Raw genomic sequence first — 27404 nt, forward strand, 5'->3', positions numbered from 1 at the left:
AGCATAAACCCTTGTAAGGAGGGGAAAATCCTCTCACATCACTTAAAGTCTTTTGTAGCACAAACTGACCACCCCCTCCTCCTCTGTTCAAACATTTGTGCAAGTTCAAGAGTGTTTAAGAGAACCACTCAATATGATCCCATCACTTTAGAGTTGGAAAAGACCTTAGAAAGTGGTCATTTGGTACAATCCAATACAGCCAGCCCCAGGATGGCATCTAGAACCAGTACTTATCAAACTGTGCTTGAAAATCTACATTCGGGGAAATCTTTCTATCAATTCCTTTCTTATCATTTTACCATGAGTTACCAAATGGTAAATCTGGTCTGAATTTCAACATGATCTATTCTTTCATCCCCATCCCTTTGGGAGAAAAGCATCTGAGTTAATGAAGGAGGAAGATGAAGACAGAGGGGTTAAAGGTGAAAGCTTTCCAAGCATACACAGTGTTGGTCCCTAACAAACAAAAAGGGGGGAAACCACATTACTTAATTAGTAATAATAACAAAAAATAATGAATACTTTGAACTTCTATGGTACCTTTCATCCAAAGTTGTCAAAACGCCTACCCCTAATTATATTCACTCTCATTATCAATAATAAGGCCTCCTCTCGAGTCTTGATGGTTATCTCTGGGATGGAAAAATGGACCCCATGGCAACCAAATGGGGTTTCTTCAGCTAAAGAGATGAGCCCCCACATGGGTACATACAGTAGTTTGAGTAAGAAAAGCTTCCAGGGGGCCTCCATGTGGCCACTTTATTCATATTTCTGAAGGTGAGGTGGCCTTAATGAAAACATAGAGGGAACAATCCTATCCTGACCAAAATAGTATCCAAAGCCCTGGTTTGAATGATGTTCTGCACGTTGCACAACAGAAGGATTACATAACACTTACTTGTGCAATCAAACCTGGTTTCAAACTGATGGTTTCTCAACTGCATATTTTATTTCCAGTCTTCACTGCATTGCACTAGATCTATTTGTCAGAGCCCAGATAAATCAGGTCACCTCCAAAAAAGAGCAAGTCTAAATTTTTCTGGGCTTGATCAAATGACATTTGTTTTTCATTTTTTTTAATCCATATCTCAGTTTCTTCTTGCCTTTGCAAGAGTTCAGACCCAGATACAACTAGAAAGCAGAATAAACCTTTGGGGAGAGCCTGTCCTTGTAAGATTTCTAGGCTTGAGAGATCCGGCTAAACTTTGGATCAGTCCTTATCTTTGAAACTCTGGAGCTTCATTTGGCATGATTTAATAAACCCTGGCTCTGGACAAGTAAAATTTGGATATTCTATCAGTACTTGTAACCAGTTTTCAATGATAAACATTTAACAGAGACCTATCCTTGTAGGATGATCTTTCCTTGATAATATGCAAATATCTCATTTGCTGCTGCCTTTGTGGGGGCATCAAATTGCTTACTAGTGAATTTCTCTCTCTTCTTGAGATGAATACTTTGAAGTCAATGATGTCACTAGAAAGCAGCTAAGATGATAAAGATATATTTAGCTTAAAATCCAAAAGCAAGATCTAAAAAGTTTAAAAGTCAATGGCAGGTGGCAAGAATAATAATAATAACTGATATTTACAAGGCTCTAAGGTTTACCAAGTATTTTACATATCACATTTCTTCCTCACAGCAACCCAACCCAATGAGAGAAGTGCTGCTATTATCTCCATCAAATTGACTTTCACAGAGTCTAAGTGGTTAAGGCAGGACAACATGGTGTAGTAGAATGAGTACTGATTTTCCAACCTTGGGTTGGAAGCCTGGCTCCACGTATGACTTTGGAGAAGGAATGGAATCTTTGGACTCAGTTTTCAGATGCAAAAATTAATCTGATGAAATGAGACAATTTCTTACCTTTTTTTTTTTTTTGGAGGGGGTAGGCAGGGCAATTGGAGTTAATTGACTTGCCCAAGGTCACACGGCTAATAAGTGTTAAGTGTCTGAGGCCAAATTTCAATTCAGGTCCTCCTGACTCCAGGCCTGGTGCTCTATTGACTGCACCACCTAGCTGCCCTGAGATGATTTCTTAGGTCTCTTCTGGCTCTAAATCTGTGATCGTATACTTTTATGATGACCAGCATCATACAACTAGTGAGTATCCAAAATGAGATTCAGACGAAGAACTCCCTAACTCCAAATCCAGAACTCTAATCCACTAGTATGCAATGGAAACCAGGGTGCTTTTGTAATTTAAGACCTTATTGAGATCTTACTTTTACGTTACCTCGAAAAAAGCCCAGAGTGCACTGGAGGCACATAAAAGAGAAAGAGCTATTTCTCCACTACCCATGACAATAAAAGACGATAGTGTCCCAGCCTCTGACATCCTCAGTTCTGTGCTATAAATGAGTCCTAGTATTATATCTTTCCAGGCAGTATATGGTTTTCACAGTGAAGAAAAGCTTCACTGACCTTATGTGGCCTCTGGCTCCCCTCTGGGCCTCAGGCAGAAGGACAGCCTGAGGAAGAACTAGCAGAGTAATGTTATGTTATAATGTTGGCCCAGAATGGAGTAGATTTACTCCCTCCCTGTCCTCTTCGTGAATTAACTTCCCACACCTGGTCCTCCCCTCCCCCACACATGTGGAAGGAAGAACACAGCTCAAAATGTCTTGATTTCAACCATATGTACCAATTTGTATAAGGGGAACTTTTGCACAAAGAAAATTAGAGTGAGCTTAACCACGAGGAAAGGAAAGAGATGACGCATGGCAAACACCCTCTTTTCTTCTCTGGTTAGATCTAAGACCTGCCAGGAGAAAAGGTGGTAGATTAGATGATCTTTTGATGTCCCTTTAAATTCCAAGATTCTCAAATTCTATTGCCTTTAGGAACCTTCTGTAAACCATTGTAGACTGTTTTACAGTTTTCCCTAGTACTTTTCTGGATTCTTGTTTTTGGTAATTTTTCAACCAATAGATTACAACGTTCTAAGATTCATGGTCCTCCAAAAGAACCTGGCCTAACTATCCAAACAGGTAAAACTAAGTGGATGAAAAATGGCTGCTCTTCATACTCTGATTTTCAGTTATACAGATAGCCTATGGAGCTTTTCTGTCAGTGTTTATGAATGTGGATGTGATGAACAGAATCAGAAACAGAAATGTCATTGTCATCGAAATTAATCAACAGACAATCTGGGAAGAATGAAGGAACAGGAGGAAGTTCAAAAGCAGACCCTAAGCCTGGCACAGAAGTTTGCTATAATAGTCCTTCAATTATCAGGATAATTTCCTGATGAAAGCAGAAAGCAGCTAGTGATTTCTTGGCTTGACATTATCAATTAATGATTACCTCATCATTTGAAAGGTAAAGGGATCAATGAGGGTAACTGTGAATTCTTCATATTATTTATGCCAACAAGAAAGAATTGGCTTCCAAAAGGAAAATAATATAAACCTTGAGGGGAAGTGTCTACTCTGACCTAGAATTTTTGAGACAATCAAAAGAAAATCATTGTTTGAAATATCCCTTGGATTTTTAAGAACACTTATCAAGGCTGAACATAAATTCAGAGTAGTTGGGAGTATTCCATGGACTAATGGAAAGAAAGGTCTCACAAACGAAATTCTAAAGACACAAAAACACTTGTGATGACAGAAAAAAAAAGTAAACCAAGCATAAAACACTTGTAATGAAGAGGAAAAAGCACGGTCTAAAAGTGTGTGTGTGTGTGTGTGTGTGTGTGTGTGTGTGTGTGTGAGAGAGAGAGAGAGAGAGAGAGAGAGAGAGAGAGACAGAGACAGAGACAGAGACAGAGAGAGAGAGACAGAGACAGAGACAGAGACAGAGACAGAGACAGAGACAGAGACCGAGACAGAGACCGAGACAGAGAGGGACCAAGACAGAGGGAAAGAGAAAGAGTAAAATTATCTGGCTTCAAATCTCAGCTCTTCTACTTACTACCTCTATACTCCTGGGCAGGTTATTTTTAGCACTTTGAGCCTCATTTTTCTTATCTGTAAAATGGTAAGATTGGCCAAGGTGATGTCTCAGGTCCCTATAGACTCTAAATCTACGATTCTATGCCCAATTTAGATTAAAAAACAACAACAACAACAAACCCTGGAACAGAATATAGCATCAAGAACAGATAGCATAGGACGAATGTAAAAGTGTTAGGATTCTGAAGAGTAACTAAGACTTTTAAGAAATGCTAGAGGCAACAAAATAGATATTTTAAATTGTGTAGAGGAAAAGTGGAGGGCAAAAAAATAGAGCTTTTTCTTGAGGTGGTTATGACGATGATGATAACTGATCACTGAATAGGTTAGAAATGATTAACTCTTATTTTATCTCTTTTTCTTCCAAGGGAAAATAGTCTTTGGACTGGAACCAATAGAACAAAAAATGACTGATAAGAAAATGAAACATGAGATAAACAGGTGGAAGTAAGAGAGTATCTAGGTGTCCTTGATGAGTTCAGTTCACCCGATCTAGACAAACCCAGTACTCAACTCTAATACTTCTCTCAGTTCTTGGGGCCTCCTCATCCTGGAATATTCAACCAACTCCATGGTCTTCTCAATCTGGAATACCCCTTTGTAAAATGTTGCTCCCTTTCTCCATTGGTGAATACATCCTAGGGCCTCCATTTCTTAGAGGAGCTCAAGGGGGTCTTCATTCCTCTCCTAGTCCTGTTCTTGTCTTTCTGACTTTAAAAATCATCCTCCCATGTGGAGTAGCTTCTTCCCCCATGCCTTTTCAGTTCCCTTTCTGTATATGTATATTGTTCTTCATTAGAATATAAACTAATTGAAAGCAAGGACTATCTGTCTTTTTGCTTGAATGTTTATCTTGGTATTGAGCCTGACATATAGGAAGTGTTTGTTTCCTTCCCACTAATGTACTAAAAGAATTGTGAGTAGGATTAGAGCCAGTGATCTTTGAAAGATCATAGGGAAAAGGAATAATGATTTTAAAAACAATTGAGAAAGCAAAGGTATTCCAAATTTTTTGGGGAAAAAAAGCAGAATTTGTAAACTATGCTTCTATGAACTTTATGTCAATTCCTGGAAAATTTCTAGTATCCATTATTAAAAGGATGGTTAATGAAAATTTAGAAAAGAAAATGATAGTCACAAAAAAGCCTGGTTTCACCAAGAACAGGTCACACCAGATTAACCTCATTTCTTTTGTAGATAGCATCACCAAACTGATAGATCAAAGATGTTCTGCAAGTTCTGTTTACATAGATTTTAACAAAATATTTGCCAATTTCTTTTGTGCTGTCATTATGGGAAAGGCAGAAAGATGTGTACAAGATGATAGTACAATTGAGTGGATATAGAAATTGTTGAATGGCCTGACCCCATGGGTAGATATCAACGTAGAATGAGGCAACTAATAGAACATCAGTACCCTACCCTGTGCAGTTTCACATTTTTATCAATGACTTATCTATAAAAAAATAGCATATTTATCAAATTTTCAAGTAATATACAGGCAGAAAGCATAAACAACAGATAGGATCAAGAATTAGGATTTAAAAAGATTTTGACAGGCTAGTTTTGAGTGGTATCTAATAAAGTAAGACTAAATAAACATAAATAAAAAGGTGAGTTATAATAAGACAATAATTCATCTAGAAAAAAAGATCTACAAATTTTATTGGACTACAAAATCATTTGTTTTTTCTTTTGGCTTAATCTGTGATTTCAACATAGTAGGGATTTACTGGAATGGAAACTCCCTCCAGCAATTCAGATCAACAATTTATCTATAACTCATAGGCTGTATCAACAATGAAATATTCATAATGCCTATGGTAACTATAAATATTCTGATGTGGTTATTAATCACAAAATATACCAGGCTCTCTACATGGGGAATAAAGCTAGAACATTTATTCAAATACCAGAAAACTGAGTCCCAAAACCAGAAAGTCAAAGCCATCACAGTAGTTATGAAGTTGACACATGTATTTAATGTAGTAGAAACCCATATTCTCAAGCCTTCAAAACAGAACAGGCTACCTCAGGCTAAGATCCTCCTCTCCTCATTCAAGGCAACTGCTCAGCATCCACAAAGCATGCTCCCAGCAGCTTTGACCCTGCAGTTTCTGTCCTTAGCAGAAATTCTGGTTGGCTCAAAAAAAAGGAGTTTGTGCTTCCGCTTTTGCTGCTGAGCTTCCAGCCACCTCACACATGCTAGCTTGGCTTCTGCTTCCTCTTGCCCCACTCCTTCCTGCTATGTCAGCAAGTTCAAGGGGCACAGAAGACCTTAAAATCCCATAACCATTATGTAGGCTTAGAGAGTTGTGGGGCAGCATGGAGAAATTAAGTGACTTGATCATGGCCCTCCGGTCAGTATGTGACAAAGATGAGAGGACAAGAACCCAGGTCTTCCTGACTCTCAGGCCAGATGTCTATCCACTTTATCATGCTTCCTATAAGTTCAATATGAATTAACAGGGTAATACTTCAGGGAAGGAAGGAAGGAAGGAAGGAAGGAAGAAAGAAAGAAAGAAAGAAAGAAAGAAAGAAAGAAAGAAAGAAAGAAAGAAAGAAAGAAAGAAAGAAAGAAAGAAAGAAAGAAAGAAAGAAAGAAAGAAAGAAGGAAGGAAGGAAGGAAGGAAGGAAGGAAGAAAGAAAAAAACCCAGAAAATTGTTTTAGGTTGCATTAAGACAACATCTAGTACTAGGGAGTACTAGACAACATCCTTCTGCTCTTGTTGGGGGCACATCTGGAATATTGGGTTCAGTTTTGGCCCCCCATTTTAGGAAGGGTGTTGATATACTGAAGAACACACAGAGGAAGGATACTGGGAATTTTTATTATTATTATTATTATCCCTATAACTTTCTAAATTAAATGACTCTTCTCTGGCCACCATTTTCCTATAGGTGTTGTTTTCTCCATTAAAATACAAGTTCCTTGAGGGTATGGACTATCTTTACTCCACACAATCCTTACTGTTTACCAGAGTGTTGGCACATTAAGGGTTTGATAAGTTTTCATTCATTCATTCATCTTCTCTGAGAGAAAGCCTTCTTAATCATTCCCTCTCTTTCATCTTCAACCTTTCCCACTGGTTCCTTCCCTGTTGCCTACAAACAAGCTCAGGTCTCCCTTATCCTTAAGGTCTTTACTTATTCTCCACCCACCTCCAAGTGATCATCCTATAATCTTCTTCCTTTTACACATACACTATTAAAAACACTTTTCTACATGTGCTGCTTCTGCTTCCTCACATCCTACTCACCTTATAATTCTTTGCAATCTGTCTTCTGACCCCACCACTCTCTGGGAACTGTTCTCACCAAGGTTAAAAATTACCTAAATGGTGTAGTGGTGTCAAAAGGATGCCAAAATTTTGAAAGCCTTCATTAGGTTTAGTTGAAGGAACTGAGGATTTTGAACCCACAGGAGGGAAGACTCAGGGGCCACAGAACAGCTGTCTGCATGTATCTGAAAAGCTGTCATATAGAAGAGGGATTTTACTGATTCTTCTCAGTCCCCAGAGGACAGATAAGGTAGAAATTGCAACCAAGAATAATTTGACTTGAGATAGGAAAAGTCTATTCCAAAAGTGGAATAGACCATCACAAAGGCTCCATTACTCTCCAAACAAGGAATGATCATTTATCACTTATCAGGTATGTTGTAAAGGAGATTCTTGTTCAGATGTCCCCCTTTGATCCCTTCTGACTCTGACCTTCAGTGATTCTATTATCTCATTATTCACACCATAGTCCAATGAGGCGAACACAGGAAGCACTACAGTCTCAATTTTATAATTCATGTGTGACTTAGAGAAAGCAATATGCTTAGAAATCACTTAGTCTAACCCACACTTTTATGCACAAGGAAATGCAGCTTAGAGAGGTCAAATAAGTTAGTCCAAGGTCAGCCATCTCATAAGCAAAAGAGCCAAGTATTAAAACCCAAGTCCTTGAATTTGGCCAGTCCTCTTTTAATATACTAGATGAAAAAAATGGAGGTATAAATAGGTTAACTGATATATGTGGGGTTGAGATGGTCTCATATATGAGAAAGAATCAGTGCTTTAGGCAAAGAAAAGGGGGCCATTGAAACTGTGTCATTGATTTTAGTAATGCTGCCCTAGGAACTCCCATTCCAAAGTCTTGCTTATGGCCTGACTAATTCAGGATTCAGTCTATGGCATAGTCTGTCATGATTAAATAGAAAGTTCAGATTTGCTATTGTGAAACTTATTGGACCACTTTAATTTTAGGCAACATAATAAAAAAAATACACTAAATTTCTTACCCAGGGGCTCCTGCAATACTTGAACCTCAAAACTGAAGGGTCTGAAAAAGCAAAATAAAATTTATTTTGGGTGACTTCCCCTTATCTGCTCACAATTTCTGTTTCTCTAATATGTTTTCACTTTACACATAACTTCCACCTATACATGCAGATGGAAACTTTATTCAGTTGCTGAAAATCCGTTATTCATCTTGTTGAAAGTTAATTTTTTTAAATGGGGCTGATCTGCAATGGGGAAGGGGCAAAAGGTAATGAAGAGAAAAGTGGAAGCTGGACAAGAGAGAAATATCTGCCACCTACAACTTTTTTCTTTCTCTATAATGATAATTATTGCCACTCTTCCTCTGTATACAGATGTCAGTAAAAATAGATATAAATTAACTACAAAAAAAATTGAAGGAGAGAACATTAACAAGTAAGCAAATTGGAAAAGGTCTTACATTGAAGGTATCACATGAACTCAGAGGCCTTGGCAGGAGGAAAATTCTAGGGAAAAAGGAGAGAGAGCATTATATAGCTTTCCAGTGAGAAGGGAGGGCATTATAGCATTTGGATGGTCTATGAAAAAGTATGGAGTCAGAGGATGAAATGTCATATGCAAGGAACAACAAAAGATCTGTGCTGGCTGGAATGTGGAGTGTGTGAGGTGAGGAATGTGAAATTAGTCTGTAAAGGTAAGTTGTAGTTGTAATCAGATTGTGAAGGATTGTAAATGCCAAGCAAAGCCATTTGTTTTCCATTCTAAAGACAATAAGGAGCTGTGGAAACTTCTTGACCACGGGAGTGATGAGGTCAGACCTTTGCTTTAGATTATCAATTTAACAGCTCTTTGGAGGAGAGACTGGAGAGAAGAGACTGAAGGCAGAGAGATTGATGAGAAGGCTGCTGCAACAGGCCAGGTGAGATTCATCCAGGTAAATAGAGGTGATGGTCATGTGAGCTGAGGGAAAGAAATAAATACCAGAGATGTTATGGAGGTAGAATTAATAAGGATAAGGTTTGGCAACCGATTGGCTATGGGGGTTAAGACAATGTACTGTGAGTTAAAATTAGTTTGGTTTCATGGTTTACCCTTCGTTGCAAGAGTCAAAGATCAAATCCTACATCTGCTCTGCTCTGTTTACACAAATCATTCTACCCTCTAGGATCTTTAAAGATGAGTTTCCTCGTTTTAAAAACTGAGACAATAATATCAACATTACTTTCTTTAGAAAGATTGTTATATCCCCACTCCTTCTTCTGCTGTTAATCAGCAGCAAGCCCCTCCTCCCTTTCCCTTGGTGGGCTCCTCTGTTATTTACCATTGAGGAAGATTTTCACTCTAAGACTTGAGCCCACCTCCCCAACCAATGGGAGATGGGACCCCATTAGGGTATAAATTCTTGTTCTGCCTTTTGTAAAGTGCCTCTTCCTCATTATGTGTCATGGAGAAGACTGCCCTCTTCACCAGGGGAAGAGAATAAATTCCTGTTCCTATCCTAAAAAAATAAATAAGGTTGTTATAAGAGCTAAATACAATTATGCATACAAAGCAAGTCGCAAATGTTAAAGCATTGTACAACTTGTCAGTTGTCATGTTATTATTGCATAGTAAGTCATTATACAGAGCCTGATGTGAAAGTGAAGTGATGAGAATTTCCTCCCACGGTACTGAAATCGGTGGAACATACCTCCATGTGGGGGTCTTCTGCCTTGTTTTATGCAAAAACTGAGTGTCCCCACTTACCCCACTGCATTACTACCACCTCCTCCTAGGAATTGTGGGAGGAGCTTCCTTGGACTTTTGGATGATTGGAAAGCTTCACAAAAGAGGCTCAAGCTAGACTTTCTAAGAGGTGGGCTACTGTCATTCCCATTCTGATTTTATCCACCCAATATAGACTTCTTCCACCCAGCTGAATTTGTTCGAGGCACCAGAACTCCTAGTTATGGCTTTAACATTTGGAGCTATAAAAACAACACACTTTCCCTTCATATTCCTTAGTCATTCTTTCCTAAGTTAATTTTTTAAAAAAAATTAATTATAAAATCATCTACTGAACTTTCTTTCCCCCCCCCCCATTTTATTAGCTGACTGACAAAAATGTTTATTTGAAGGGTTTGGGACAAATCTGAATTAAGTTATATGAAAGTCTTCATCTGCTATGATTAATCTAGTCCTACTGTGAAGGAATAATTAAGATTATTCCTGGTTGAAAAGTGAAGATATTAAATCACACTTGAGTCCTCCATTGCAGGATGTCTGGTCCATGAAGTTTAGGGAAGATCACCTTACTAATGAGCACAATTATTATACCAGAATGTGTCCTCAGAAATGCCTAGGCTTAAGAGAAGGATCTGGTTCTCTCCGAGGGAGAAAGCCTTTTGCCAAACTGCAGGAATGCCCCTCAAGCTGCTCTGCCAACCTCTTCTGGCTCATCTATCATTCAGTAATGATATACTTTCTGGATGCTGATTTACAGAATGGTGTTTAGGATGCCAGTTGCTAGTGGTCTTGGAGAAAGGGGAGGGGAGCCCAAAGTGAGTTCCTGTCTGCTGTTTGTGTTGTCAGCCTGTAAGCAGACCTGGAGCAGAAAAAAGAATCACATTAAAGAACTTTGAGGTCAAGTGTGGAACCCAAGCTGTCTTTTTACCTTTCTTCTAAGTGGTTCCAAGAGACTTCATCCAGGGCCATCTCCAGTTGTCCTGATCTGTGTCTTGCTACTGGACTCAGATGGCTCCAGAGGAGAAAGCCAGGCTGGTGACTTTTGCACAGCCCTGCCTCACTTAAATCCAATCCATTTGCAAGTCATGGCATCACCTTCTTGATGCCATGGTCCTCTTTGAGAGCAGAGGACAAACAACAGCAACAAGGACAACAATGATGGCTCCAAGGTTCATTAAGTACTCCAGAGACACAAAATGGCAACCAAAACCAAACACAAAATGTGAGCTAGTCTGGCTGTAGGAGAACACATGGCAATGTCCCTCCCATGAGGCAAGAGAGGGAGTCTTGTCCAGGATTCAAATCTAAATTCTAGGCCCAACAATTCAACCAACTATGTGACCTTGAGCAAGTCAACCTTCTCTGGGCCTCTCTTTCCTCATGTACAATGAGGGGGCTGAAGATGACCTAGTCTAATTCCCTGCCCCATTTTACAGATTAGCAAAGGTCCAAGAAAGTTAGGTGATATCCCCAATGTTGCATGGACAATAAGTTTCATAGAAATGATTTTAGCACAAGTCCTCTGATACAAAAACCAGTGTTATATCCACTGCACCTTGATGCTTCCCTGCTTAATAAACACTTTTGTGTGACAATGACTGATCTCTATAGTTTCTTCCTATGTCTACATTCCATAACTCCATAATCTCGATGGACCTCTATTTCATCAACTACAAAATTAGAATAATAGTAGCCAGGCCCTTCTTATCTGACAGGGATATTATGAGGATTAAAGATGATATGTTTAAGGTTTGTGAGCCTTTGGGGAATGGGTTTTATGTAAGTGAAGTCTAACATGGGTATTTTTGTGGATCCCAATTTTACAGGGTGCATAAAAGTCTCATGGGTTGTCAGGCTCCCAAAGATGTTGTGAAATGCCATAAATTAACTCAGTGAACCTTGATACTCCACCTCCTTCCTTTTCCAGAAGAAACCATGAATTCCAAATAGGTCTTGATTCACTAATAGACAATTAAGCATTTCCTAAAACTTATGAATTACCCATCCAGTCAGCATCAGTTGAGTGTGGCTGAGCATAAAAGGAACATTTAAAAAAAATTATGCTGAAGTTAAGAAAAAGTGATTTGTTTGTTGTCGGTTTTTTATGGTAGTTGTATCCCAGTGGATTAACAAACTATTGCAAGTCATGGAGCTCCAGAATCTTCAAAGAAATCAACATTTCAGGAGATCTAAAGGGAAATACATGGTGAATATGAATAGGCCATAGCATATTAATAATGAAGTCGGTTCACAAAAACTGGTTCTTCAATCACAAATTAAAACAGTATTTCTGCAACCAAGTCTAAGATGTTTACAGTGGGAATGGAAAGACAGGAATGGGCACAAAAGATATTTTAATACTAAAGTTTATAGATCTTATAGGTAGAGGTATTGGACTTGTGATTTCAATGTTATTGACTCTTTAACACTGACTAATGTAATAAGCTCAATGGGGCTCAAGATAATAATAGATGGATAGAGAGTCAAATTTAGATTCAGGTAGATCTGAGTTCAAATCCAGCCTCACACTCTTATTAGCTGTGTGACCCTGGGCAAATCATCTAATTTCTGTTTGCCTCAGTTCCTTCATATATAAAATGGGGATAATAAAAGCACCTCCCTCTAGGGTTGTTGTGAAGATCAAATGAGATAATAATTGTGAAGCATTTTGCACTGTCTCTGGCACATACTAAGCACTAAAAAAATGTTAGCAATTACTAGCAGCCATTAGAAAAGGGACATTTATTGTGAAGGTCTAGCAAGAGCAGGAGTTACAAAGCATCCTCCCTCTCCAACACCCGAGCGCACACTCTCTCCTGTACCAAGTGCTTAAGGAAACGAGGCTCAAGCTTAGCATAGTGGTAATCCCACCAAACTCACTTCCAAATTTGGCTTTGCTGATAAATCTCTGTCTCTGTTACCACTGGGCTGCCTTCGATCTATGCTGGGCTAAAGAGCTCTCTTAGCGCTTTACTCTTCACTGTCTGGCTTCTGACAAAATCCTAGCCTATGATCTCATCTCAGGACTTTAGGTTGCTCCTTCCCCTGATCTTTGGAAGCACTCAAGTTCATGGCTATGTCTGATGTTCTACCATCTAAAATCAGAATAAAACCATAGAGACAAAAGTTAACAACTGGACCATGTGCTCATGGGTTACATGGCCACTACCTATGGGTGACAAAAGCTCAAGGACTCTCCTCACTCAGCCAGCAACTTATCGTTCCTCTCCCCACTCTCCACTCAAACACAGCTAGGTAAGAAAGGAAGGGATTTGGCTTTGGGTAGTTAATATTGTTTGAACCCATCCTGGTTCCATGTCAGCAACCAATCAAGAGTCTATCTCTTCACCATGTGGCTAAGAGGTCAGAACTAGGAACAGAATGAGGAATTGGACCTTTCCATTACAAATTATCAAACCTTTCTGGAAACAGGCTGGTCAGGTTCTTCCATGTGGGGAAATTACATTAGTCAAGTACACTGAATATTCGCCAATCCCCCTATTACTTATATTAATAATTACCAAGTCCTACTGATTACATTTCCATAGCATTTTTCCTGTCTATGCCCTCCTTTCTTATTCTCACTGTCACTACTCTAATGCAAGTTCTTATTACCACCTTCCTGGCATATTGTAGTAATTTGTTAACAGGTCTCCTTACCTCTATTCTCTCCCCTCTCCAATATATCTTTCTTTCATTCAACTGTTTGATCTTTTCTTTTAAGTTTTATTTATTTTTAATTTATGAAGTAAAACAAGCCTTTCCATAACAGTAGAACAAAAAAAAAGATGAAACTGTAAATCTCTTATGTACAACTTGCTATTCCTTTTAAATATATAATAAAATTATAATGTAAATTTCTTTTTTCCTCTTTTTCTTTCTTCCCTCCCTCATTGTGCATAGATCTGGTCATGACACTCCTCTGCTCAAACATTTTCAGCGGCTTCTAATTGCCTACTGAATGTATTTCAAGAATTTTTGCCATTTTTTGTCACTCAAACCCCTACACAACCTAACACCCTCATATATTTATAGCCTTATTGCCTATACTTTCCCTGACACTTTCTATGTCCCTGCCAAATTAAACAACTCTAGCCTACATGTTCTTAAGCCTATATCTTTGCTCAGGCCTAACTGTAGTCCTTCTGTTTCTACATTGTCTGGATTCCTACCCACCTTTTAAAGCCCAACACAAATGCCACCTCCTCCAGAAAGTTTTCCTTCATCCCACTGACAATAATGATCTTCCCCTTCAGACATCATATAGCACTTTATTTTGAATTTCTTTAATACTCTTACCACTATAATGTTGCATTTTGTAGTTTTTGTATTTCGAAGTTCCATCAATGCAGAAGACACATTTTATTTAAACTACATTCCCCACAGTTCCTTACTGTGAATATTTAATCAATTTGATCACTGTCCTTGAATCCAATTCAAGGAGCAGTCCCCCAACCACTGTGCCAGATTGCCTCTTGGGCCACAGTTAAAAAAAGATGAAACTCAATAAGCATAAATGTGAAGTTCTATATTCAGAACCTAGAAATCATTTGGGAAAATAAAGGATAACAGGACTCATACCATTAGATGGGATAATAATAAAGAAACACATTGCCCTTTAAGGTTTATGCAGCACTTTTTTTTCACAAAAGTCCCATTAGATAGTAAAAGTCTTAGCTAAAATCCTGCTTTCTACAGGAAGCCTTTCACAGTCCCTCTGTTGATCATTTCCTATTTCTCCTGCATATCGCTTCTCTGTACATATTTGCTTGCATGTTGTTTCTCCCATTAGATTGTGAGCCCCTCAAGAGCAGGGATTGTCTTTTGCCTTCCTTTGTATCTCCAAGGCTTAACATAATGCCTGCCACATAGTAGGAACTTAATAAATTCTTATTGACTGACTCACATAAGCATCATTATCTTCATTTTACAGCTCAGGAAACTGAGACTCAAAGAGATGAAAGCAATTTGCCCACAGTTATATAACTAATGAATGTCAGAATTAGTAAATACCAGACCCAGATCTAATGACTCCATGTATTGGTTCAATGTAAGGAGGAACTTTCTGAGAGCTAGAACTGAAAAAAAAAAAATGGCATGGGCTGCCTGAGGAGTTACTGAGATTCCTGTCCCTGGATGTGCCAAGGAAAGGCTATAACTTGCCTATTAGGTTGTAGAAGTGACAACTTTAGGTTGGTATTTTTACTCCACAGCCTCTAAGGTCTCTGGCAACTATGAAATTCTCCAATTTTCTTCTGCTATGGGCTCCTGAATCCAACCTAAACATCATCCCTTCAGGTATGAAATATATATGCACACATATGTAGATATAGATGTAATTATTTGTATCTATAATATTTATATAGCATTATTTCAAAGCACCATACCTCTCTCTTTCTCTGTGCCTGTCTATATCTACATGTATATGTAGTTTTGAAATAATAATGTTGTATGAAAATTATTATTTAAATTTACTTTTAAAGACTGTATCATCAAAAAGCTATGTGGGGGGTGGCCATGTGGCTCAGTGAGTAAGAGCACCGGCTCCAGTGTTGGGATGACCTGGAGATCGAATCCCGGGCTCAGACACTCAGCACCACACCCAGAAATAACTGGCCGTGTAACCTTGAGCAAGTTACTTAACCCCAATTGCTTAAAAAAAAAAAAGAAAAAAAAGAAAAGAAAAAGCTATGTGGAAAATCTGGTCCTGCATCATATCTGTTTTGTAAGAAAAAAAAATTAGTGGATATATTCAGTTCAAGCCCTTTGAACATCTGACCTATACAATCAATACAAGATTTCAGTCTTGGCAAGATTGAGGTATAGAGGGGAAAAAGAATAGATGGGACTGAAGGAGGCAAGAAAAACTAGCAAGGAGAATAAAAACAAAAGCAGATCATTAAGAGAGAGCTGCAGTCCAAACCTTTCTCCAATTCTGAGCAGTCTTGGTCCAGTACCATGCAAATCTCCTGAAACTTCCAGTCAAAACTTGGCAGCTCCCCGTCTGTGATAAATGTTGAAGGGATTAAACACCTGCCTTTCTCTGCCTGTGTCACCATTTTAACTTATTTACAAACATACATCTCAGTGAAAATCAGGAAGAATAGGGGAGATCCAGAGCTGAGGGGAAGAGAAAGCTATGTCAGCATTGAGCTTGCCTGCCATAGGGGCACCTAGCAGATTATTGTTTCTTATACAATGAAAAAATGCCACTGAAGCCCCCCTCCCAAGACCCCAGGAGGTACTAGAAATTCCTGGGGCTCCCCAGATTACTTTTACAAAGGGTCACCACCTAAAAAAACCGTTTCTAGTCCAAGGACCTGACAAGGTTATTTATCCACTCAGGAATGTTTTGGGGGACCCAGCCCTGCTAAAATTCTCTTAGCAAGTCATATTAAGAATAGGTGCTAGATTCGAGGAGAAAGGGGGAAAAATCTCCTCCTAAGGATTACCCTTCTTTCTTAGTCTGCACCCAGATTCTTTGGTACTTCAAGGAATCTTGTAATTAATTGCCAGTGAAGCAGGCAATTAAATGTTTACGATGTCCGAGGCAGAAAGAAAGACAGCCTCTGTCTTCAAGGGACTTATATTCTAATGGAGGAAGATAACTTATAAAGAGGAACTGAAGAGGACAGGAAAGAAGTACCATCGTGGGGAGCATGGTGGCAAAATCTGTAGAGTTAAAAGTATCACCTGCAAAGGAATTAATCACGGTTAGCCTGGGTCCATCCCCAAAATGGAGTTCCCCTGGAAGAAACTCACCAGTGGGAAAAGGGGGCCAGTATAGCAGGGGGAACAAGGGTGAAACAGCCCCAGGCCCTCCGACAGCCCAGTACTTAGGGAATATACAGATTCAACGGGCCACATGGGTTATACAGAAAATGAACAATATTTTCTGCTTGGTTTCAATCCAATATGTGAAGGCTTGGTGAACCTACTTCCCACCATAAGTGACTGCAGACTTGGTATTGTGGTGACAAACAGTCTTCTAATTATCTAAGAAACCAGAACTGAGGGTGCATACAAAAGGATCAAGCAGGTGATCTCACACTTTCTTCTCTGGTGGAGTATGATTGCTGTGAGTTGGCAGAGGAGGGGCAGGCTGCCCTATCTCCCATCTGGCCACCATGTGTCTATGAACACATGGTACCCCTATGTTTTGGGGGGAGGGTGGGTTTGGGTCTGTTTGTGTTTATTCTTTCTTGATTGTAGGTTAATGGGTATTTGGACATGGAATTGACCAGGTTATGACCTTGTAAGCTTTGAAAGATTGAGGAAAGCCATCAAAGTTCCCCTCAGCAATAGGAGTCAATAGCAGGGACCATCAGAGTTGGCAGTAGTAGCTGCAGCAGCAATTAAACCTAGTGAGGCCAAGCCCAGAGAGAGATTGACCCATCAGTTGAGATACTGTTTCCTTCCAAGTACTAGTCCAGGTGACCAAGGGTGACTCATTCATCTTCCATGTCATATCCAGAAGTCAACTTGGTAAAAAAAAAAAAAATCCAAGAGGAGAAAAAAGGATTCCCAGGGCCAGGAGTCACTGGGTACTTGGCCTCATGTATTCCCTATAAGACTACTTTAACAGCTTGAGCCCACTATCCCATGGAATCAGGTACATGTAGATGGAAACATACATCCCTATTTTGGAGGGTTTTTTTTAAATAACTTCTGTCCTTGATCTTTCTAAATAAATATTTGTAAAAACTAATTGAAAGCAACCAATTAATTGATAAGGAATGTGGGAATACCACATGGAGGTCCATTGGCAGTAGTATTAAAATATCCAAGCTCTTAGAACCCTGAGTGGAGAAGTAGTCAGTTGCTTCTCTGGGGACATAGCCTGATAATTTAAGTGGGGGTTAAACAGTGAGCCAAGATGGTGTGCCATACAATTTATTATAAAATGAAAAGACTCTTCCAAGACTCTAGGAGGAAGTAGTGATGCCTTGGCTACAAATCTACTATTGCAGAGGGTCATATTTCAATTTCCAGCCTAGGGGTCATGCCATGGTCTCTTATTTGCTCAGGAATGTCCTTGGGGATCCAGTTTTGCTAAAACTCTCTTAGCAAGTCATATCAAGAATAGGTGCTGAGATGGGAAAGAGAAGGGAAACATGTCATCGATTGCCCTCTGCTTCTCTTCTAGTATGTCCTCAGATTGTTTAGATAGCACTGAGATGCTTGCAAGTACTACATTGTCAATGAAAATATATTCTTACAAGATCAAATCCATATCTATTGGCCTAGGTCACTACAAATTCCATATGATATTTACATGGCTACTTATGCTTTCCCACAGACACTAAAGGTCTGTCCAAGACCCAAATGGATTTCTTCACTGCCAATTTTTTTTTAATATTTATTCAGTGGATAAGGCAACTTAACACTGAAGGTAACTTTGACTGTGAGACTTTGACTTTGACAGGAGAGATATAGACATGAGTTGTTATAGAAAGAATGCTGATCATACATAGCTATAGACAACTAGGTGGTAAAGTGACTAGAGAAATGGGCTTGGAAACAGGAACATATGAGTTCAAATCTGTCCTCAGTCAGACATTTACTAGATTTGTGACCCTGGGCAAGTCATTTAACTTCTGTTTGCCTCAGTTTCCTTGATTATAAAATAGGGTTATAATAACAGCATCTGTATTTCAGGGTTGTTACAAAGACTGAATGAAATAATATTTGTTAAGTTCTTAGCAAAGTGCCTGGAACATAGTAGCCATCATATAAATGTTTATTCCTTCCCTTTCTTTCATGAGACACAAGTTTAATTTTCTACCTTTGATATTAATTTGTGATCATTCACCTCAGTGGCCCTCAGTTTCCTTGTCTGTAAAAGGAGGCTATTTAATTGCACTGCTACTTGGCTGTTTTGAAGCAGGCATGTTGAATTTAATTCTGCTGAACTACAAATACATGAATTAATAACAATATCTCTTTCTTCATCTTAGATCAATACTTAGGAGTCTACATAGAGTCCCAGGAGAGTTAGCTATGATTTTTCAGGTGAAGAGAGATGAAGGGAACTGAATAACAATTGCTAACTGATGGTAGGAAAAAAGTGGGAGGAGCTCAGCTGTAATTCAGCTGCCATTTCTGCCTCCCCTCCCAAATGCCATGCAAAAGGGACACAACCATGTACTTTAGTTATGCAGAACGAGGCCTAGGCTACAGTGGAAAGGTTCTGGAAGTCAATTCAAATCCCTTTCTCTGACCTTTATTACCCATGTGACCTTGGGCAAGTCACTTAAACTCTACTGCCCTTAGTATTTTCCTCAGTGAAATGAAGCCTATGGACTCAATGACCTCTATGGGCCCTTCCAGATCTACATCTCTTACCCAAGAGATCCTACTCCTGCTACAGAGAGAGGATCAAAAAGCATTTGCTGTGTAGGCTTGGGCCTTCTGCAGAAGTCACTGAAGTGAGATCAAAAAGAAAGCCTTCTTACAGCAAGTCATACACTTTTTTTTTTTTACTTTTTGGAGGGCAATTGGGGTTAAGTAAGTTGCCCAAACATGGGCTAGTTTTTTTGTGTAGGTGTTAAGTGTCTGATGCCCAAACCAAACTTGAGTCCTCCTGACTCCAGGGCTGGCGCTTTACTCATTGCACCACTTAGCCATACACTTTTGACTTGGAAATTGCTTGATACTCAGAACTTTGTGATGGTATCAACTATTCTGGGACCTTGTCTGGAACTACCCACTACATCTTTCATATAATGGTGTTATCAAAAGTTAACCCAAGTCTAATAAGATGAAAAAGGAATAAGTTAGATCTTCTTTACTGGTTTCTGCTACCCATTTTACAGTTAGCTGTATCCTGGAGTCAGTACAATATAGAAGAAAGAGTACAGTGTAGTAGAAAGAGTCAGATCTGGTTTCAGGTTTCGGTTCTGCAACTTAGCTTGTAAGTAAGTATTAGAGAAGTCATTTTGGTGGCACAGTAGATAGAGCACTGGGGCTGGAGTCAGAATGGCCTGAGTTCAAATCTGACCTCAAATACTTGCTAGCTATGTGATCCTGAGCAGGTCACTCAACCTCTGTTTGTTTCAGTTTCCTCATCTGTAAAACGGGGAAAAGAATAGTACCTACCTCTCAAGGTTGATGTGATGATCAGATGAGATAATGTTTACAAAGTGCTCTGCACAGTACCTGGCACATAGTAGGAACTTAATAAATGCTTGTTTCCCTTCTCCCCCCTCTTCCTTACTCTTCCATTCCTTCCTTACTTCTTCTCCTTCCCTACTATCCCCTTCCTCACTCCCTTCCTGCTTTCTTCTTTTCTTTCTCTCCCTATCTCCTTCCTACTTTCTTTCCTTCCTTCTTTCTTTCCTTCTTTCTTTCCATCCTTTTTTCCTTCCTTCCTCCATTCCTTCCTTCCTAATTTTCTTCCTTTTTCTCTCCTTTCCTTCCTTTTCTCCTTCCTTCCTTCTTTCCTCAGTTTCTTCATTGGAAAAATGATAGAATTGAATAAAATGATTTCAAATATATCTTTCAGCTCTGAGAAGCCATGATTCTATACCTGTTCAGAGATCAAGGGGTCAAGGTCAAAGTATGTCCTGAAAATGTCCTGATATGAATATTTCCTCCTCTATTCAGTCAACTCAGCAGCTGCAGGGCTCAATGGGATCAGAGACCAGAGGCCTGGAGCAGTGTTTTATATGGCTTGCCTGTTTCAATAATGAAAGAATTCCTTCCCTCTCCAATAACAAAGAGGAGGAGGGGGGGACCTTGCTAAACAACCCATAAGATCATGTAAGTATGTTTTAAAAAACCTGTTTGGAAAGAGCACTAATAGACATGCACACAAAAAATGTATTGACATCACTTCAGTGATGGGCAGGGCTCCAAAGATTACCAAAGGGACAACAGCTTGTTCCAATCAGGACAGGGAGAGTAGGGCTAAGAGGCTACCTCATACTGGGACTCCTCTGCACAAGCTGGTTTCAGCAGGCTAACCAAAGAACACAAGTGCATTTAATAGGAGACCAGGGTGACTGTGTTGACCACCCTGGCTGTGGATGACAGGTCAAAGTGGTTACTCAAGTAAACACTTTCAGCTTTTTGTGAAAACAGTTTCTCTTTCTCTTCTTCCTTTCCTAGTTTAGGAGAGTGTGGTCCAACATTAGGACTGTCTGACCTGCAGAATTTTGGGTTCCAGGGCTAGAATAGAGAAAGATAAACAACATTTCAAGAAAGATTAGTGTCTTTCATCTATAGTATACAGAATAAAAAATAAAAACAACACTGGACTCTTGAAGGCAAATGACAAGAGAGAATTTAATATTTAATGCATTCTGTACATCCTAATGGTATTATATGCTCTGATCTGTTTGACTTCCCCACCCATTCTATTTCATTTATTTATTCAGCAAACATTTATTGAGTAAATGATGGGTCAGTAGAAGACATTATGAAGGAAAACATTTGATTCCTGACCTTAAAGAGATTGTGGTTTAGTTAGTAATGATCATAAAACGCCCAATTTAATTCAATCCAACAAACATTGATTGAATGCCTACTATGTGCAAAGCAAAAAAAAAAAGCAACTTGACAGAAGGGATAGAGGCTACCTTGGAGTTAGGGAGGTCCTTGGCAGTGTGACCATGAATAACAAGAGGTACAGTGAAAAGACTTCTGGACTTGGCCTGAATTTTAATCCCAGACCTGCTACTTGCTACCTGTATGAACTTGGCTGTTCTTTACAGTTTTTTCATCTATAAAGTGATGGTGTTCAATTAGATGACTTTTGAGGTTCCATCTATCTCTAAATAGATGAACCTGTGAGATTTAGTCATTTAATCTTCCAATTTCCCAAGCAAACTTCTTTTAAGGTATCTTAAAATTTTTTTTTTGGGGGGGGGAATGGGTCGTATATTCTTTAGTCAGTCTGATAAAACTTATGAATCCCTTCTCAGAATATTTTTAAATGCACAAAATAGAATACACAGGTAACTAATTATAATGAAATACAATTATTAATATATATATTTAAAAATCCAAGTTCACAAACCACAGATAATATAAAAAAAAAACCCAAGTTCACAAACTCCTGTAAGACTATATGTTACAGATAAGTTGTCACAAACATCAGTGTGACCATCCACACAGGAAGTTCATTATACCAATTAAATCATAGATACCCTCCCTCCCTCCTTCCCCCACCATCTCCATGTGACCCAAATGTACAGTGCACTATGTTAGGTGCTGGAGATACAAAGACAAAAGGAAACACGGTCTCTGCCCTTAAGGAGATTGAATTCTATTGGTAGGATACACAATGTAAAGAGATCAGTAAATTCATAGATTGATTATGCAGAAGGTGCTAACAAGGATATGAGGGAAGGCTTCCCAAGTATTGGAGGAAGAGCATGAGATGGGCTTTGAATGAAGCTAGGAATTCTAAGAAGCAGATGTGAGAAAGGAATGTGTTCTAGATAGAGGGATGGTCTGTATAGAAAGAGGAGATGCAAATCAAAGTCCAAGCAATGGAGAGTAAGCCAGGAATGTAGAAATAGCTAGAATCTGAAGCATTTTGCAATATGTGCCATAAGACACCCACAGAATCTTATGGGAGCCAAGAGGTGGGAGAGATGACGTTTTATTGAGAGGAATCAGGGAAAATTTTTTGAAGGTGAAAGATTTGGGGATAGCCTCTAAGAATGAGAACAATGCTGACAGATGGGGTGATGGAAGTAGGAAGATAAGAACCAACCCAACTTGATTTCTCTTTGACTTTTCTTCCTCCCTACCCACCCCACCTCCAACATACACTGCATTTTCTCATCCCTGTTCCCCACACCTGGAATCCTCTTGCTTCTCCAGCTCCTTCACCTGGGAACTCCCTATAATCAATGAAATCACAGATACAGTCCCTATCACTTTAAGAATAGCAAAGCTATTTACATAAATTATCTCACTTTATTCTCATAAAATCCCTATAAAGGTAGATACTCTCATTATACAGAGGAGGAAAAAGACTCAGAAAGGTGATAGAATTTGTCCAAGGTCACATAGATTTTGAGGATTGGAGGTAGCAGTTGAAGAAGGCAATTCTTTCCTCTCTCCTGCCCAAGAGCCCAACATTCTTCTACTTTCTTATTCTGTCTTTTCAAACTCACTTGAATGTTACCTATTCCATGACGTTTTCCTTGATTCCACATGTTGGCAACAATCTCCCATCAAATTTTATTTTGCAATCTCCTAATGTGCTTGCTCTGTCATACTGATTGTTATTGTTAACAGTGTTTGTTTTATTTCTCTAATAAACCATAAGGACAGAGGCTGTATCTTATCTACATTTCGCATATCCTGAAGAGCACAGCAGGCTGCTCTGTACGTAGCATAAATTAGGAAGTTATTAAATGTTATTAAATTAAAAGTGGAGAAAAGTTCTCTTTTGGGGGCTCACAACCTCGTTTTTTTTTTTCAAAATATGATAAGGTTGTACAAGATGATTTCTAATAGTCCTTTTGGCCCTCAGACACCATACAACTTAGTTGCTTTTGTGTTATGGACCCCATTGACAGTCTGATGAAGTCTGAGGAGTCCTTAGAAAAAAATGTTTTAAAATGTGTTAAGTAAAAATACATAGGATTTTAAAGGAAAACAAATTGAAATACAGCAGCCAAATACTTTTTTAGTAAGTTTGCATTTAACTAGGAGGGGAAAAGAAGATGACATGGTCAAGGTTTGAAGAGCCATTGTTGTCTGTCCTTCATTCTCTAAGAGCTTTCTTAAGGACTATGCCTTAAACCCAAATCACTCTGACTCTCATTGATTGAAGAGCCAAAGGAGGTTTTAGGAAGCATAAAAAAAAGGTTTGGAAGAGTTGCTGTGGTGAATGGGATAGTGTGTAAATTAAGGAGGTGTAAAAAGATCACCTAGTTGCAGTGAGGGCCCAGTTGTAATTTGTAATGGATCCAGTCAACACAGCTGTATGAATTTCTCCAATTTCATTCAGCAGCACATGCACACGATTAAAGGAAGCAGATGGTGAGAGGGATCTAAGGCTGAGTCTTTGGCAAGGCACAAATGGCAATATGATAAGAGAGCAAGAAACTCAAGAGAAGAACACACTATAGAGCATAACTAGCTTACCAAGGACTCAAAATAGGAGAAGCATGTAACTATGGCAAGGGTGATGGGACAGAATTGAGAGTTCGAGGGATTGGCGGTCACAGTGTAGATGAAGAGTATCAGAAGGCAGAAGAGGAGATGAAATGCCAATAGACTGTGATTAAATAAGGGAATTTAAGAGTTCACAAATTCTGGTGCATTTGTGGGTGATGGCAAGAACAAGGGTATGGCCACCACCGGTTTTTATGGGGAAGCTGGGGAATAGAGAAGTATGTCAATGGAAATGAAAAGTAGAGCAACTAGAAGATGGGAGGGCTTGAGGGAGTATCACTATCTATGTCGAAGTCCCCTAGTATGAAGCAGGAATTGATAAAGAAGGAGGGAATATGATCCAGGCACAGAATTCCTTAAAGAAGGAAGGGGAAAATTCTGGAGGTCTGCAGACAAAAGTCATCAGGGTTTTGACTGGTTGTAGATTTTGATTGGGAAAACCTCAGAGAAGGAGAGGTTGATGATGGTGGTAGATGGAGAAATTGAAAATGGCAGTGGAGAGCAGGGAGTATTCTAACTCCTTCATCTCAAGCACTGAATTGGAAATGAGTGAATCTGAAGTCCATTCCTGAAAGGGGGCTCAGAGAGGCTCTGTCAGTGCAAGAGAACCAGGACTTGGGAAGAGCCAGGAGAAGGAAGGCATGGAAAAGAAGAGATTTATGATAAAGTTAGTTGCCTATGGAGCAAGCATCCCTGAAAGTACAGTTAAAGGGGTGAGTATCTTTGTAGATATTCTTCTTTTCAGAGAATAATAGAGAATTGACTTAAAAACTACTTGAAATAATTAGCAACTCTAGTGGTTTCAGGATATAAAACAAACCCACATAAATCATCAGCATTTCCATATATTACCAAGAAAGCCCAGCAGCAAGAGATATAAATTCCATTTTAAAAAATTTTAGATGGTATAAAATTTTGGGGGAGTCTACTTACCAAGAAAATCCAGGAACTATATGAACACAATTGTATAACACTTCACACAAATAAAGTCGAATCTAAACAATTGGGAAAATATCTATTGCTCACGAGTAAGTCAAACCAATATAATAAAAATGACAATTTGACCTAAATTAATTTACTTATTCAGTGCCATGCCAATCAAATTATCAAAAAGTAATTTTATACAACTAGAAAAAATAATAACAAAATTAATCTGGAAGAAGAAAGGGGCAAGGATATCAAGGGAATTAATGAAAAAAATGCAAAGAAAGGTGGTTTAGCCTTGCCAGATTTAAGACTACATTATAAAGTGACAATCTTCAAAACTATTTGGGACTGGCTAAGAAATAAAATGGTGAATCTGTGGAATAGGCTAGGTATAAAAGACACAGTAATAAATGACTATAGTAATTTACTGTTCGATAAACCCAAAGACTCCAGCTTCTGTGACGAGAGCTCACTATTTGACAAAAACTGCTACGGAAAACTGGAAAATAGTATGAGAGAAACTAGGCATAGATCAACATCTTAAACTGCATACCAAGATAAGGTCAAAATGGGTACATGATTTAGACATAAAAGGTGATACAATAAACAAATTAGGAGATTAAGGAATAATTTTCCTGTCATATCTATGGAGAAGGGAGGAATTTATGATGAAACAAGAGATAGAGAGCATTATGAAGTGCAAAATGGATAATTTTGATTACATTAAATTAAAAAGGTTTTACAAACAAAGCCAATGCAACCAAGATTAGAAGGAAAACAGAAAACTGGTAAACAATTTTTATAGCAAATATTTCTAATAAAGGCCTCATATCTCAAATATATAGAGAATTGAGTCAAATGTATAAGTCATTCACCAATTGATAAATGGTCAAAGGATATGAACAAGAAGTTTTCAGATGAATAAATTAAAGCATAGTTAAATTAAATAGTATAAGTAAATACATACAATATAAAATAATATAAATAAATTAAATTAAACTATATTCTGATGAAAAATGCTCTAAACCACTCTTGATTAGAGAAATGCAAATTAAAATAACTCTGAAGTACCATGTCATACCCATCAGATTGGCTAATATGTCAGAAAAGGAAAATGATAAATGTTGGAGAAGATGCAGGAAAATCAGGACATTTAATGTATTGTTGATGGAGTTGTGAACTGCTCCAACAATTCTGAAGGGCAATTTGGTACTATGACTACAGGGCAATCAAATTATGCACATCCTTTGATGCAGCGATATCACCTCTAGGTCTGTGTCCTAAAGAGATCATAAAAAAGGGAAAAAAGAACAACATACAAAAAGTATTTATTTATTTATTTTTTTTCTTGCTTTCTGGAGGGGGAGGAAGGGCAGTTGGGGTTAAGTGACTTGCCCAAGGTCACATGGCTAGTAAGTGTGACAAGTGTCTGAGGTGATATTTGAACTCAGGTTCTCCTGACTTCAGTGCCGGTCCTCTAAACGCTGCGCCACCTAGCCACCCCTACACAAAATATTTAATCAGTTCTTTTTGTGGTGGCAAAGAATTGTAAATTGAGGGAATGCCCATCAATTGGGGAATGGATAAACAAGTTGTGGTATATAAATGTAATGGAATGCTATTGTGTTATAAGAAATGATAAGCAGGTAGATTTCAGAAAAAACCTGAAAAGACTTACATGAACTGATGCTGAGTGAGGTGAGCAGAACCAGAACATTGTACACAGTAGCAGCAACATTGTGTGATGATCATCTGACGACAATTCCAGAAGATTCATGAGAGAAAATGCTATCCACCTCCAGAAAAAGAGCTGAATGCAGATTGAATCATACTATTTTCTTTCTCTGGTTGTGTGTGTGTGTGTGTGTGTGTGTGTGTGTTTTTGTATGTTGCCTTTTTTTCTGTTTTTTTTTATTTCACAGCATGACTAACGTGAAAATGTGCTTAACATGATTGCGCATGTATCGCCTATATCAGATTACTTGCTGTCTTGGGAGGGGAAAGAGGAGAGAGGGAAAAAAATGGAACTTAAAATCTTATAAAAAGTAAATGTTGAAAACTATCTTAATGTGTAATTAGAAAAAAATAAAATGTTATTTACATAAAAATAAAATAAATTTACAGACCCCAGGTAAGGAACCTTTGGTTCATGCCATTATAACAATATTGTCGGCACATTGAAGTGACAGCTGTCTCAAAAACAGTTAACATTCAGTCTAGAAGGACCTGGCTTTCATTTAGGTATAAGTCTCCCAAATTGCTAACCTGGCTACTACCAAGGTACTATAGATAACAGTCACATAAATGAAAACACGCCTAAGATATGAGGTGACAATTAGTTGTCTGACCAGCAAAGAGTATAATGGTACTATCACCTTCCTTCTTCTGGATG

The 27404-nt window shown here is 38.6% G+C and overlaps 2 long non-coding RNA genes across 4 annotated transcripts in view; one reads left to right on the forward strand and one right to left on the reverse strand.

Moving 5' to 3' along the window:
* The window catches only part of LOC138163169 (uncharacterized), a 58801-nt gene that overhangs the window by 23218 nt on the left and 8179 nt on the right, over nt 1–27404 (reverse strand). The window contains exons 2-3 of one of the 3 annotated variants that reach the window (XR_011168820.1): nt 8685–8730; nt 8245–8285 (exon numbers count right to left, since the gene is read on the reverse strand). The exons of the other annotated variants lie outside the window; for them this stretch is intronic. This is a non-coding gene — a long non-coding RNA (uncharacterized lncRNA). The remainder of the gene's footprint in view (nt 1–8244; nt 8286–8684; nt 8731–27404) is intronic. 3 annotated transcript variants of the gene reach the window in all.
* LOC138163093 (uncharacterized) lies at nt 8934–15636 on the forward strand. The gene is made up of 2 exons (XR_011168788.1): nt 8934–9143; nt 15163–15636. It is a non-coding gene; the product is annotated as an uncharacterized lncRNA (long non-coding RNA).

The sequence above is a fragment of the Petaurus breviceps genome, unplaced genomic scaffold (assembly GCF_028583685.1).
Source record: "Petaurus breviceps papuanus isolate PSGF00001 unplaced genomic scaffold, PetGlider_PUasm1.0 187, whole genome shotgun sequence".
Lineage (NCBI taxonomy): Eukaryota > Metazoa > Chordata > Mammalia > Diprotodontia > Petauridae > Petaurus > Petaurus breviceps.